General features: G+C 34.9%; 2 non-coding genes across 2 annotated transcripts; both read left to right on the forward strand.

Moving 5' to 3' along the window:
* The first annotated feature begins 433 nt into the window (after positions 1 to 433).
* LOC131632894 (small nucleolar RNA Z199) lies at positions 434 to 518 on the forward strand. Its single transcript, XR_009293169.1, has one exon. It is a non-coding gene; the product is annotated as a small nucleolar RNA Z199 (small nucleolar RNA).
* An 89-nt stretch (positions 519 to 607) lies between these two features.
* On the forward strand, positions 608 to 682 carry LOC131632893 (small nucleolar RNA SNORD18). The gene has a single exon (XR_009293168.1). It is a non-coding gene; the product is annotated as a small nucleolar RNA SNORD18 (small nucleolar RNA).
* The last annotated feature ends 10,963 nt before the right edge of the window (positions 683 to 11,645 follow it).

Raw genomic sequence — 11,645 nt, forward strand, 5'->3', positions numbered from 1 at the left:
TGTCTCTCAAAAGATGATTTATATTTGAATTAATTTTTGTAATATGTAAAATATTTAATTTTCATTTTTTAACTATATTACTCAAACATTTTTGAATTACATAGATAAAAACAAAATTGTATGATTTGTCTGGACCAATTATACACTTAAATCTTTGTTATATTAAAAAAACAAATTGAAATAAAATAAACTTTTGAAGTGTATTACGGTTCGGAGGCCCAATTTATATTCACCCAAATTCCAATTTTCGAGTTTTAGGGTTTCAGTATTCTAGAAGCATCCAACCATGTTTATAAATTCACTCACACCGCTGTTCTCTTCCATCTAAAATTCGGCTTATGTAATTCTCTCTCTTTTTCTTAGCCTGAAATTCTCTCTTTACTTTTTTTGGTTGGTGTTGTTGTTGGTACTTGTGGTGTTGTATTATTGTTTCAATCACGTGATGAGAAAAAAAAAACTGCAACAATATGATGGATTCGTCCATGATTCATAATTTTTTATCTAATTCTCTGATGATTTCACTTTGTTGTTTTTTTTCGTATAGAAATTTTTATTTTTAAATAATTTTTATTTTTAAATAACAGGTTTATTTAGATTTGAAACAAAAGAGATATGATGATGTTTACATTGGTCCGTGTTTCTGATTTACTGTGACCGACAACCTTTTCCAATTTCTGATCTCTGTTTCAAACAATTCTCATTAATTTTTTGTTTTGGTTCATAGTTTTTTAATAGTGACAGGAGGTTTCCGATGAATCTCAGTACTAATTGGGGGCAAACTTATTAGTGTTTGCATAGTTCTCATGTAACCGTCATAAATCAACGTTTCTGGTGTTGACGGCGCCACCGTAAATGGTGGTGTCTCCGCTGGAGTTGTCTCATATTCCATTGCCTTGTGGAGCGGCGTCGCTGCCTTTACCATTTGGGACTGGCCATGAGACATACATTTCCTCTGTTTTTTTTTAAAATTATATAAAAATATTAATTCATTTTATTTAAATGGTGTTTTTATTTTTATATTTTTAAATTTGTGTGTTAGGTTTTATAGTATGTCATTTGAACTAAGTAATTGATATGTATAATATTTAATTACAACCTTTTCCCTTTTTTTAAAAGCCTCTGTTGTAGTATTTATGCACTCACTTTTTAAAATGTTACGCTGCATATCATCATAATAAATTATTTGTACAAATTCACTTGTCAAGGTTTTCTTCTAAATTTATTTCAACTTTCTCTCGAACCTTGAAATTTATTTCCACTTTCTTCTAAATTATTTGTAACCTTAAAATAAATAATCATAACAATAATAATTAATAATTATCAATTAAATAAAAATTTATCAAACTAAAAATGAATAATAAAAATAATTAAAGTTGATTTTTAGGTTACAACGACAATACAGTATTTTTTTTTCAATAACTGTTTGCATATTTTATTAGTTATGCAATTCTCTTTAAGTTTTTTTTATTAAGCTATTAATTTATATATATATTAAATTTTTATGTTAATACAAAAACCTTAATAAATTTTTAACACAAATTTTATCTTAATTTATTAAAATTAAGTTAATAAAAAATTAAAAGAATAAAATACAAAATAAAAATGAAAATATATTTATATAGGATCTATTATTATTGTTTATAATTTTATTTCTAAATTATTAAAATAATAATAGTTATAAATTAATTTGGATCATAGTTATAATGAACAAGCTAGCGGGAAAGTTAGGGTGTCAGGTGACTTATCTTGTAGACTTGTACCATACAAAATTAATTATATCTGGAACAATTTCTTGTCGATACCCATCATTGCTTACCTTCTTCCTATTAATTTCAATTAATTTGACATTTATATGTTTGGGTAGAAATTGGTTGTTGGGTTTTATTGAAATGAATAAAATAAAGTTTGGGTCTTGAGTTTATGAACAATATCAAAGACTGAAAAAAAAATATAATTTTGATAGGATGAAGATTGTCACAGTATTCAAAGCTAAAAGCTCAAGCAAATAATAAAAATGGAAAAAACACAAGCAATAAAAGTCAGCAACCCATTTTTACAAACTAGAAATGGGTGTTAGTTGTATAATATCAGCATAACTATGAAAGGATGAAGGAGGTGCAAAATGGGTGTTAGTTGTATAATATCGGCATAACTATGAAAGGATGAAGGAGGTGCAGCGATGATTGAAGAAGATATGACAGTAACAAGATTGAAGGAGGTATGAGCTGGTGCAATGGAGATGGAAGGTGGAAGGAGGAAGATGCAACTTTTTTTTTCTGTACATTTAAGTTTATTTCTTAGAAGCACCATGTGACATGATTTGGTGCGGGTGATTGATCAGACGGTGGAGATTTGCTGAAAGTCACTGACTTTCCCGCTAGAAAGTCAGGGAATCCCAATCCATGAACAAGCGTCTCTCACTAGGAGATGATCCAAATTACAAGCTTCAACATGAAGAAATTAGGCTAATGCCAATGACATGATGACATATTTAATGCCCCATCCACAGAGCTACACCTGTTCACATCACAACCGTGGGATTTAGACATTTTGTGCTTGTTCACACCATCTCGAGGCCAAATAAGATACAACAAACATCACTATGGAAAATGTCTTAAAGTTCTTCAAACAAAATGTCCTAGATAGGTTTGGGAATCCTCAAGCTATTATGACACAGAATGCGACATGATTCATAGTCAATAATTGACAAGTTTGTTAGAGTAACTAAAAATTAAGAAACACTTTGCCTCAATCAAACACCCTTGGACAAATGAGCGACCAAAGTAGCCCATCAAATGTTATCAACTCGAATAATCTAAGGGAAACAAGATAACTCCTCATTTAACAATCGGTGAAACTTCTTCCTGTCTTACCTATGGTACGAAAGTAGTTATTTTGGTAGAGGTTGAAGAGCTGAGTTGGAAGACGTCTCATAATTTTTCATAAGAAGAAAACAACAGGACAATTAGAGCAGAAATCAACCTCTTGGAAGGAAAGCGAACATCTGCTGCATTCACCAGAGTTGTCGTTACGCAAACCAGACCCTCCAAATGTAACATGCATGTCAGACCTCGAGAATTTCAAGCGGGAGATTTGGTGATGCAGAGGGCCGGTATAGGGGAAAAATTCCCAAAGCGACAAGCTAGCAACAAACTGGGAAGGATCATACATGGTGCAAGCCGATATTGGAAATTGAGCTTACGTCCCATAAACCTTAGTTGTCGAGCGGAGACCAAGGACTTGAAACGTCAACAAGATAAAGCAGTATTTCAACTAAAAAAGGACTTGTACCTTTGTGTACTATAAACCACTGCTATATAAATAAGTAACGATGTTTTTCATTATCATGTCAATTACACTTGTGTCATTTCTTTCTTTGTCAGGAAACAAGGGATGAGAAAACTACGTGCCTTATGGCGCAACTGCCACACCCTGTCTTAGGAGCTAGCCACTCCAAGAGCGCAGGGGTGGAACTCAAGAGACCCCCATCTCGATCAAGGTCAAATCCGAAGGCAGGGACGGGGCCTAACCCATTGTCGAGGATGATTCACTCTGACACAGAGAAATTGCTCGACTTCACGTGAGCGAGACGATAAATCACAAAGTCCTCCTTACTAAAGCACACCAACTCCCATAAAGGGACACGCCGAGGTTAAAGGAAGTAATACATGCTAAGGAAACAAAAGTAAGCAGTCTACAAAAACAACAAGAGTTAGTACGATAAGTAAACTAATACAATAAACATTATTCAATGTACAAAGCAAAATATAATTACAAGTAACAATGAACTCTTTACAGGGTCAAACCTCAATGCACTGTAAAGAGTTTGTACGTCCAGGATGTTAATTCTCTATTTTTATGATTAACATTATGTTTGGTAAAACTAACTCTTGGAGAGACATGTTGAATAAGATGTTCTATCAACTGAAGAAACATGTGAAGCAAGATGTCCTATGCAGGTAGGGATGGCAATTTGGCCCATCCCCAATGGGTACCCACAAAAAACCCCATATCGGGTAGGGTAAATACCCATAAAAATGGGTATGGGCACGGGCATGGGTAATTACCCATTAAAATATGCGGGTATGGGTGCGGGCACGGGTACCTTACTACCCAACCCGCCCCATACCCACACTACATATTTCTATAATGTCATTTATATTATTGTATAAAAATGCATGATTCTGAATTTTTTTAAAAATATATCGCTATTAAATCATTACATTTTAATTAAAGTGTTTATTTGTTTCTTAACTCAACAATAACGTACATAATTTTTTTAATATTGTTAAAAAGACTTAAATTATATGATATTTTGTAATTAAACGATTTAATTTTACTGTAAATGAGGGTAAACGGGTACGGGTATGGGCATTGCGGTACCCACAAGGTACGGGTACGGGCATAAATATTGATATCCACGCGGGTTTGGGCTCGGGTACGGGGATTTTTTTAACCTGCGGGTATGGGGACGGGTACTATAGTACCCTGCCCAAACCCTGCCCATTGCCATCCCTATATGCAGGATCATACGACATCGCGCCTGTGTACATTTGGATTTGTTGAATCTGTTTAGTATGTTATAGATGCATAATATTCTTGGAATATTATGCAATCTTATGTGGCGCTTAATTTAAGGATAAAATATTTTATCTATTTTCAAGACGTGCGATTAGTTTCTAAATATGGAGAATATTTAAGAAACTAATTATTAAAGCCCTATCTTTATGGAGAAGATTTTGGAAAAATTTTAGCAGTGCCCTGCTGCGATTTGAAATCCCAATCTAATCCAAAAGATTGTTTTAAATAGCAAGCAACAAACCTAATTGTTACGGGGAACTTACATTGTATTTTGTGTTAGAGTTTGTGCAATCTTGTGAATTGTGAGCCTATCTAACATCATCTTGATAGAAGAGTTGGACTGTGTCTTTGAGTTATAAGTTCTGTTGATCATTTATAAACTTTTAAGCATTAAGTGATTGTGTGTCTTTGAAGTGTGTCTTCTAAAGTTTTTAAACTAATTGTGGTCTGTTTTGTTTTGTTGTAAGGGTTAAATGTCCAGGATTCGTTTAGCTTTAATTGCTAATGTACTTGTGTGGTTATTTTTTTGGTTAGTTGCTTATCTTTGCTTTGTCATATTATGGCTAAAAGGGGGAGTAATATGTGCGCGTGTGTGTGTACTAACCACTAACCACTAACCGAGGGGGAGAATTTTTGTATTCTCTTGTGTTGCTGATGAGCTGTTGTTGAGGGGGGAAAGCTTCTGTTTCCCTTAGCAGGTTTGAAGATTGCTGGATTGGCATGTGTTGCAGAGGTGTTAGACAAAATGTTTTGACATCAAACTGATTGGTTGAGAAATTTCTTCTCTCAACTTTGCGATTGGCGGATTCCACTGACTAACATATTTTACATTTTTTTTCTGTTGCAAATATCTCTGATTGTATGGAATCTCTGGTGTGTGACTATTATCCGCAGGGCTAAGTATTTTATGGGCTTGATTTATTTTCAAACCTTAGTTGCTCTCCTGTTGTGTGTGTGCAAAGGGTGTTAAGTTGTTTTAGCCAAAATAAGCCAAATGGGGAGATTGTTAATTCTCTATTTTTATTATTGGCATTATGTTTATTAAAACTAACTTATGGAGAGACATGTTGAATAAGATGTTCTATCAACTGAAGAAACATGTTAAGCAAGATGTCCTATGCAAGATCATACGACAACACGCATGTGTACAACTAGATCTGTTGAATTAGTTTAGTTTGTTACAAATGCAGAATATTCTTGGAATATTATGCAATTCTATGTAGCGCTTAATTTAAGGATAAAAGATTTTATCTATTTTCAAGATGTTTGATTAGTTTCTAAATATGGAGAATATTTAGGCAACTAATGATTAAAGCCATATCTTTATGGAGAAGATTTTGGAGAATTTTTAGCAGTGCCCTGCTGTGATTTGAAAGACCAATCTAGTCCAGAAGATTGTCTTAAATAACAAGCAACAAACCTAATTGTTGCATGGAACTTACATTGTATTTTGTGTTAGGGTTTATGGAGTGTTGTGAATTGTGAGCTTCTCTAATATCATCTTTATAAAAGAGTAGGACTGTGTCTTTGAGTTGTAAGTTTTGTTGGTCATTCATAAGCTTTTAAGCATTGAGTGATTGTGTGTCTTTGAAGTGTGTCTTCTAAAGTTTATAAATTGATTATCACGGTCGTGATTGAGGTGGATTGAGAAAGATCTCATACCTAGGCGAGTCTTAGGTAGAAGTTAAGCATGGGTAGTGATTAGGTGATTAGGTTGTAAACCAAAAGATTAGCAGTTGTTTGTCCAGGCCGACCCATTTTTCTTGGAAATCCTTCAATTCACTTGAATGGGCCTCTTTCATCTAATCAAGATCTATTCCATCAACCAAGGCACATAGAGACAAGATTTCCAAGGAAAGCTTAAGCTCAGCCACTCGGCTAGCCAATTCTGTAGGAGTTCCTATAATTCTACCTCATCCAGGTGAGGGAAATCTAAACATGTCTTTTTTTGAAGTCTTTTGTGGAACAATTTAAAAATAGAGTCTAAATAAATCTGGTCAAGATTTAAGCAAATATCCAAAGGAGAAAAGCCTAGAAGAAACATTGATATTTAAGGAGACTCAAACCTCACGTTTGAGGTGTGCATGTTTTGAAGATTCCTTGTGTTAGGGTTATTCTTTTGAGTCTTTGTTTGTGTTATTGTTATGTACCACTCTAGCGCCTCCGTTCATATCTTAATTTATACAGTTTGGTTTGTTAGTTGAGTTGTAAAAATTTGTTCAAGATGCTAATTTTATAAGCTTGGGAACAAAGTATCTGAGTGGGATGAATGTTCCATCCTTTGAATTATGTTGAAATTGTCTTAACACTTAGAAAAGTGTTTGAGAGAAAGTGAGAGAGTTCTCATATTTAGGTGGATAGTAGAACAAAGCTTCATGGGTAGTATTAGGAAAGTGTCCTTGAATTGATAGAATTCAGAGTAAGTCCATTTGTCCTTCTGACTATTGAGAGTGAAATAGTTCTATAGGGAATCTTAAATAGAAAGTCATTAGGATTAGGAAGAGGCATTGAACATCATGGGGGTTGTTAGGGGTGTGCAAAATAACCGGTAACCATGAACCGAATTACAATCCAAATAAATCCAAATTTAAAAACCCAACCCAAAGTTATGTTTATAAACTGGGGGCCCATTTATCAAATTAAAAAAAAACCGGTGCCCATTATTCCAAACCGGTTCAAGTAATGGTTTCCACATCCCAACTTTCAGAAACATACGCAGAAACATACGCAGCAAGAACGTCTATTCCAAACCCTAATCCCAATCTTCTTCGTCTCTTCTTCGTCTCTTCTTCATCATTCTTCGTCTCTTCTCCAAATCACAACCATGGGTTAGTCAAAATAGTTGTGATATCGGCAAAATCGTTCTTCGAATCCAACGAATTCCTCCTTCAACAACGTCTCCACAAGCTTTCTTCTCACAATCAGGTTCAAATTAAATTCTACTTAGAAGTTTTGGTTTTCACAAAGTAGAAGCTTTTTAGTTATGGGTTTATCTAATTAACCGCAAAATCGATGAAATTTCAGGTTCAAAAGAAAGCTCTACCAACATTTTCACTCTACATCTTTCATTGATACTGAGGTAAACATATTATAAACTCCAAATATGAGTTGTGTGTTGAACTGGTCGTGTTGTAAAATTGGTTGATCCTGTTTGGTGAATATATGAAAACTAGATTGATATTATAAAACTAAGCATAATGTTCTTGTATAGCATTACCTGAAAGTTCTGTCTGAATCCTGAAATGAATAGCCAGAAGTCACGGTTGTAGAATAGCCAGAACGTCTTAGTTTCTGTTGATTTTTGCGTTTTTGTTGTTGATTTTGTTGTTATAATCATTACAGTCGCAAGAATTTTGTATCTATGTGGTACAAATTTGAAAACCATGTTAGATTTCTTTGGAATACAAACTTAGCACCAACTTAGACACTGGTATGAATTTGAAAATGAACGAAATTGTAGATGTAGATTAGGTGGGTAGCTTCAATAGCCTATTGAATTCTTAATTTCAAATCTGTAAAACTTTTCTAACAAATATAGTAAAGTCTAATACAGTATGAATTGGCCTTTCATTACATATTTGACTCTACTTGGAACTAGTTAAATTCACATGATTATAACCAGACAATGGCTTTTTGGTGGGTCCAATTGTTAAGCTGTGTTTATCATTTTGGATTTTATTGTATGAACAGAACTTCTTCCTTATATTGGATAACTTGAAATCTTTATGAAGTATCTAAACTTTAGGTGAAACATGTGTGGCTGTCCCCAACTTTAAATAAAGCTAGATTGCTATGTTTCCTAGAATGCGTCTGTAATCTGTATTAGACATGAAAATTATCATTTCACCACCAAAAAGTTGTTTTTACTTGAGAGAAATCTAAACCTCATATCATATCTCCTTTTTCACACGTAACTAATACTATTACCATTAGGGTTAAGCTGTGTTTATCATTTTGGATTTTGGATTTGCTTTATTATAACCTCTTTTAATTTCATGGAAACAAATGACATTTTGAGATAAGTCTGTTAGAACAAGATTTTTTCTGATCAATTATCTTAGTTTTGATGATAACAATAATATGAATTTTGCTTAAGATAATATGGTACTCTAATCCAATGCAATTTCCTTTTCAGGAAATATATAAAGAGTATGCATAATTCAGCGCTCAGAAGCTTTGTCTCAAAGGGTTCAGCATGCAACATCAGAACATGGTCTGGCAAGACATCAGAAGATGGTCGAAGCAGAATCAGAACATGGGTCTATGGAAGCATCAGAAGAACATGAGATCAGAAGCACTGAAGTTCTGATGGTATCACGCTCAGAAGCACTTCAAGGTCAGAAGATCAGAAGATGCTATGCACCAAGCTGTTTGACTCTGATGATATTCAAACGTTGTATTCACAAACATCAGATCAGAAGGAAGTACAAGTGGCAGGCTACGCTGACTGACAAAAGGAACGTTAAAAGCTATTAAAGGCTACGTCAGTAGACACAGTGTGAACAAGGCTCGAGGTAGTTGACAAAAGCGTATAACATTAAATGCGATGCTGTACGGAACACGCAAAGCATTAAATGCACTCAACGGTCATCTTCTCCAACGCCTATAAATATGAAGTTCTGATGAGAAGCAAGGTTAACGATTCTGCACAAAACAACTCATATTAACTTGCTGAAACTCTGTTCTATTCAAAACTCAGAATCTTCATCTTCATCAAAGCTCACTACATTGCTGTTGTAATATATTAGTGAGATTAAGCTTAAACGTTAAGAGAAATATCACAGTTTGTGATTATAGCTTTTAAGAAGCAATTGTAATACTCTTAGAATTGATTACATTAAGTTGTAAGGAACTAGAGTGATCGTGTGGATCAGAATACTCTAGGAAGTCTTAGAGGTTATCTAAGCAGGTTGTAACTAGAGTGATCGTGTGGATCAGAATACTCTAGAAAGTCTTAGAGGGTATCTAAGCAGTTGTTCCTGGAGTGATCAGTGTGTGATCAGAAGACTCTGGAAGACTTAGTTGCTGACTAAGTGGAGAACCATTGTAATCCGTGCGATTAGTGGATTAAATCCTCAGTTGAGGTAAATCATCTCTGCGGGGGTGGACTGGAGTAGTTTAGTTAACAACGAACCAGGATAAAAATAACTGTGCAATTTATTTTTATCTGTCAAGTTTTTAAAGCTACACTTATTCAAACCCCCCCTTTCTAAGTGTTTTTCTATCCTTCAATTGGCATCAGAGCGCCGGTTCTAAGGTGCAAGCACTTAACCGTGTTTAGAAAAGATTCAGGAAGAGAAAAACGCTTCAGTAAAAGATGGTTGATGAAACTGCAAAGTCTACACCTGCATCTACATCTGGCTCTGCTGAGCAACACAACGGTAACAATGGTTATACTAGACCGCCGGTATTTGATGGTGAAAACTTTGAATACTGGAAAGATAAACTGGAAAGTTACTTTCTTGGTCTAGATGGTGATCTATGGGATCTTCTGATGGATGGTTACAAACATCCAGTAAATGCCGGTGGCGTAAAGCTGACAAGGCAAGAAATGAATGATGATCAGAAGAAGCTTTTCAGGAATCATCATAAATGCAGAACTGTTTTGTTGAATGCTATCTCTCATGCTGAGTATGAGAAGATATCTAACAGGGAAACGGCCTATGACATATATGAGTCCTTGAAAATGACTCATGAAGGAAATGCTCAAGTCAAGGAGACTAAAGCTCTCGCTTTAATCCAGAAGTATGAAGCCTTCAAGATGGAGGATGATGAAGACATTGAAAAGATGTTTTCAAGATTTCAAACTCTTACTGCTGGATTGAGAGTTCTTGACAAGGGATACACCAAGGCTGATCACGTAAAGAAGATCATCAGAAGCTTACCCAGAAGATGGGGTCCTATGGTGACTGCATTCAAGATTGCAAAGAATCTGAATGAAGTTTCTATGGAAGAGCTTATCAGTGCCTTGAGAAGCCATGAAATAGAGCTGGACGCAAATGAGCCTCAAAAGAAAGGTAAGTCTATTGCATTAAAATCCAATATCAAGAAATGCACTAACGCTTTTCAGGCTAGAGAAGAAGATCCTGAAGAATCAGAATCTGAAGAAGAAGATGAACTGTCCTTGATCTCCAGAAGGCTAAATCAACTCTGGAAGAACAAGCAAAGGAAGTTCAGAGGCGTCAGAAGTTCAAAGAAATTTGAACGTGGAGAATCTTCTGATGACAGAAGATTTGACAAGAAGAAGGTCATGTGCTATGAATGCAATGAGCCTGGACACTTCAAGAATGAATGTCCAAAACTTCAAAAGGAAAATCCCAAGAAGAAGTTTCATAAGAAGAAAGGTCTTATGGCAACCTGGGATGAATCAGAAGATGATTCAGACTCTGAAGATGAGCAGGTTAACTGTGCGCTGATGGCGACAGAAGATGACGGATCAGAATCTACATCAGAATCAGATTCTGAAGAGGTATTTTCTGAACTTACTAGAGATGAGTTAGTTTCCGGCCTAACAGAACTTCTGGAATTCAAGTCTCAGATTAGTCTCAAATACAAAAAGCTGAAAAAGCTATTTGAATTTGAAACAAAGAAGCTTGAGTTGGAAAATTCTGAATTAAAAGAAAAACTTTTAAAATTATCCAATAATGTTGGATCTCCTTCTGATTCAGAAAAATCCACTCCTAGTCTAAACCATATTCTGAAAGAATATGATTTAAGTTTCAGGAAGTTCTTATCTAGAAGTATTGGCAGAAGTCAGCTAGCTTCTATGATATATGCTGTGTCTGGAAACAAAAGAGTCGGCATTGGTTTTAAGGGTGAAACCCCATACAAACTTGAACCTGTTGATGAAATGAAATTCACATACAAGCCATTGTATGATCAGTTCAAGAATGGCCACTCCCATGATATTAGGCACACTTCACATGCTCAAAGTTTTCACATAACACACACCAAAAAGCATGTGACACAACCTAGGAAATATCATGAAACTCACATTAAGAATTATCATGCTGTTCCTCCGTTTGCTTACAATGTTAAACCTAAGTTCAATCAGAACTTGAGGA

The sequence above is a fragment of the Vicia villosa genome, unplaced genomic scaffold, assembly GCF_029867415.1.
Source record: "Vicia villosa cultivar HV-30 ecotype Madison, WI unplaced genomic scaffold, Vvil1.0 ctg.001048F_1_1_3, whole genome shotgun sequence".
NCBI classification, from domain to species: Eukaryota; Viridiplantae; Streptophyta; class Magnoliopsida; order Fabales; family Fabaceae; genus Vicia; species Vicia villosa.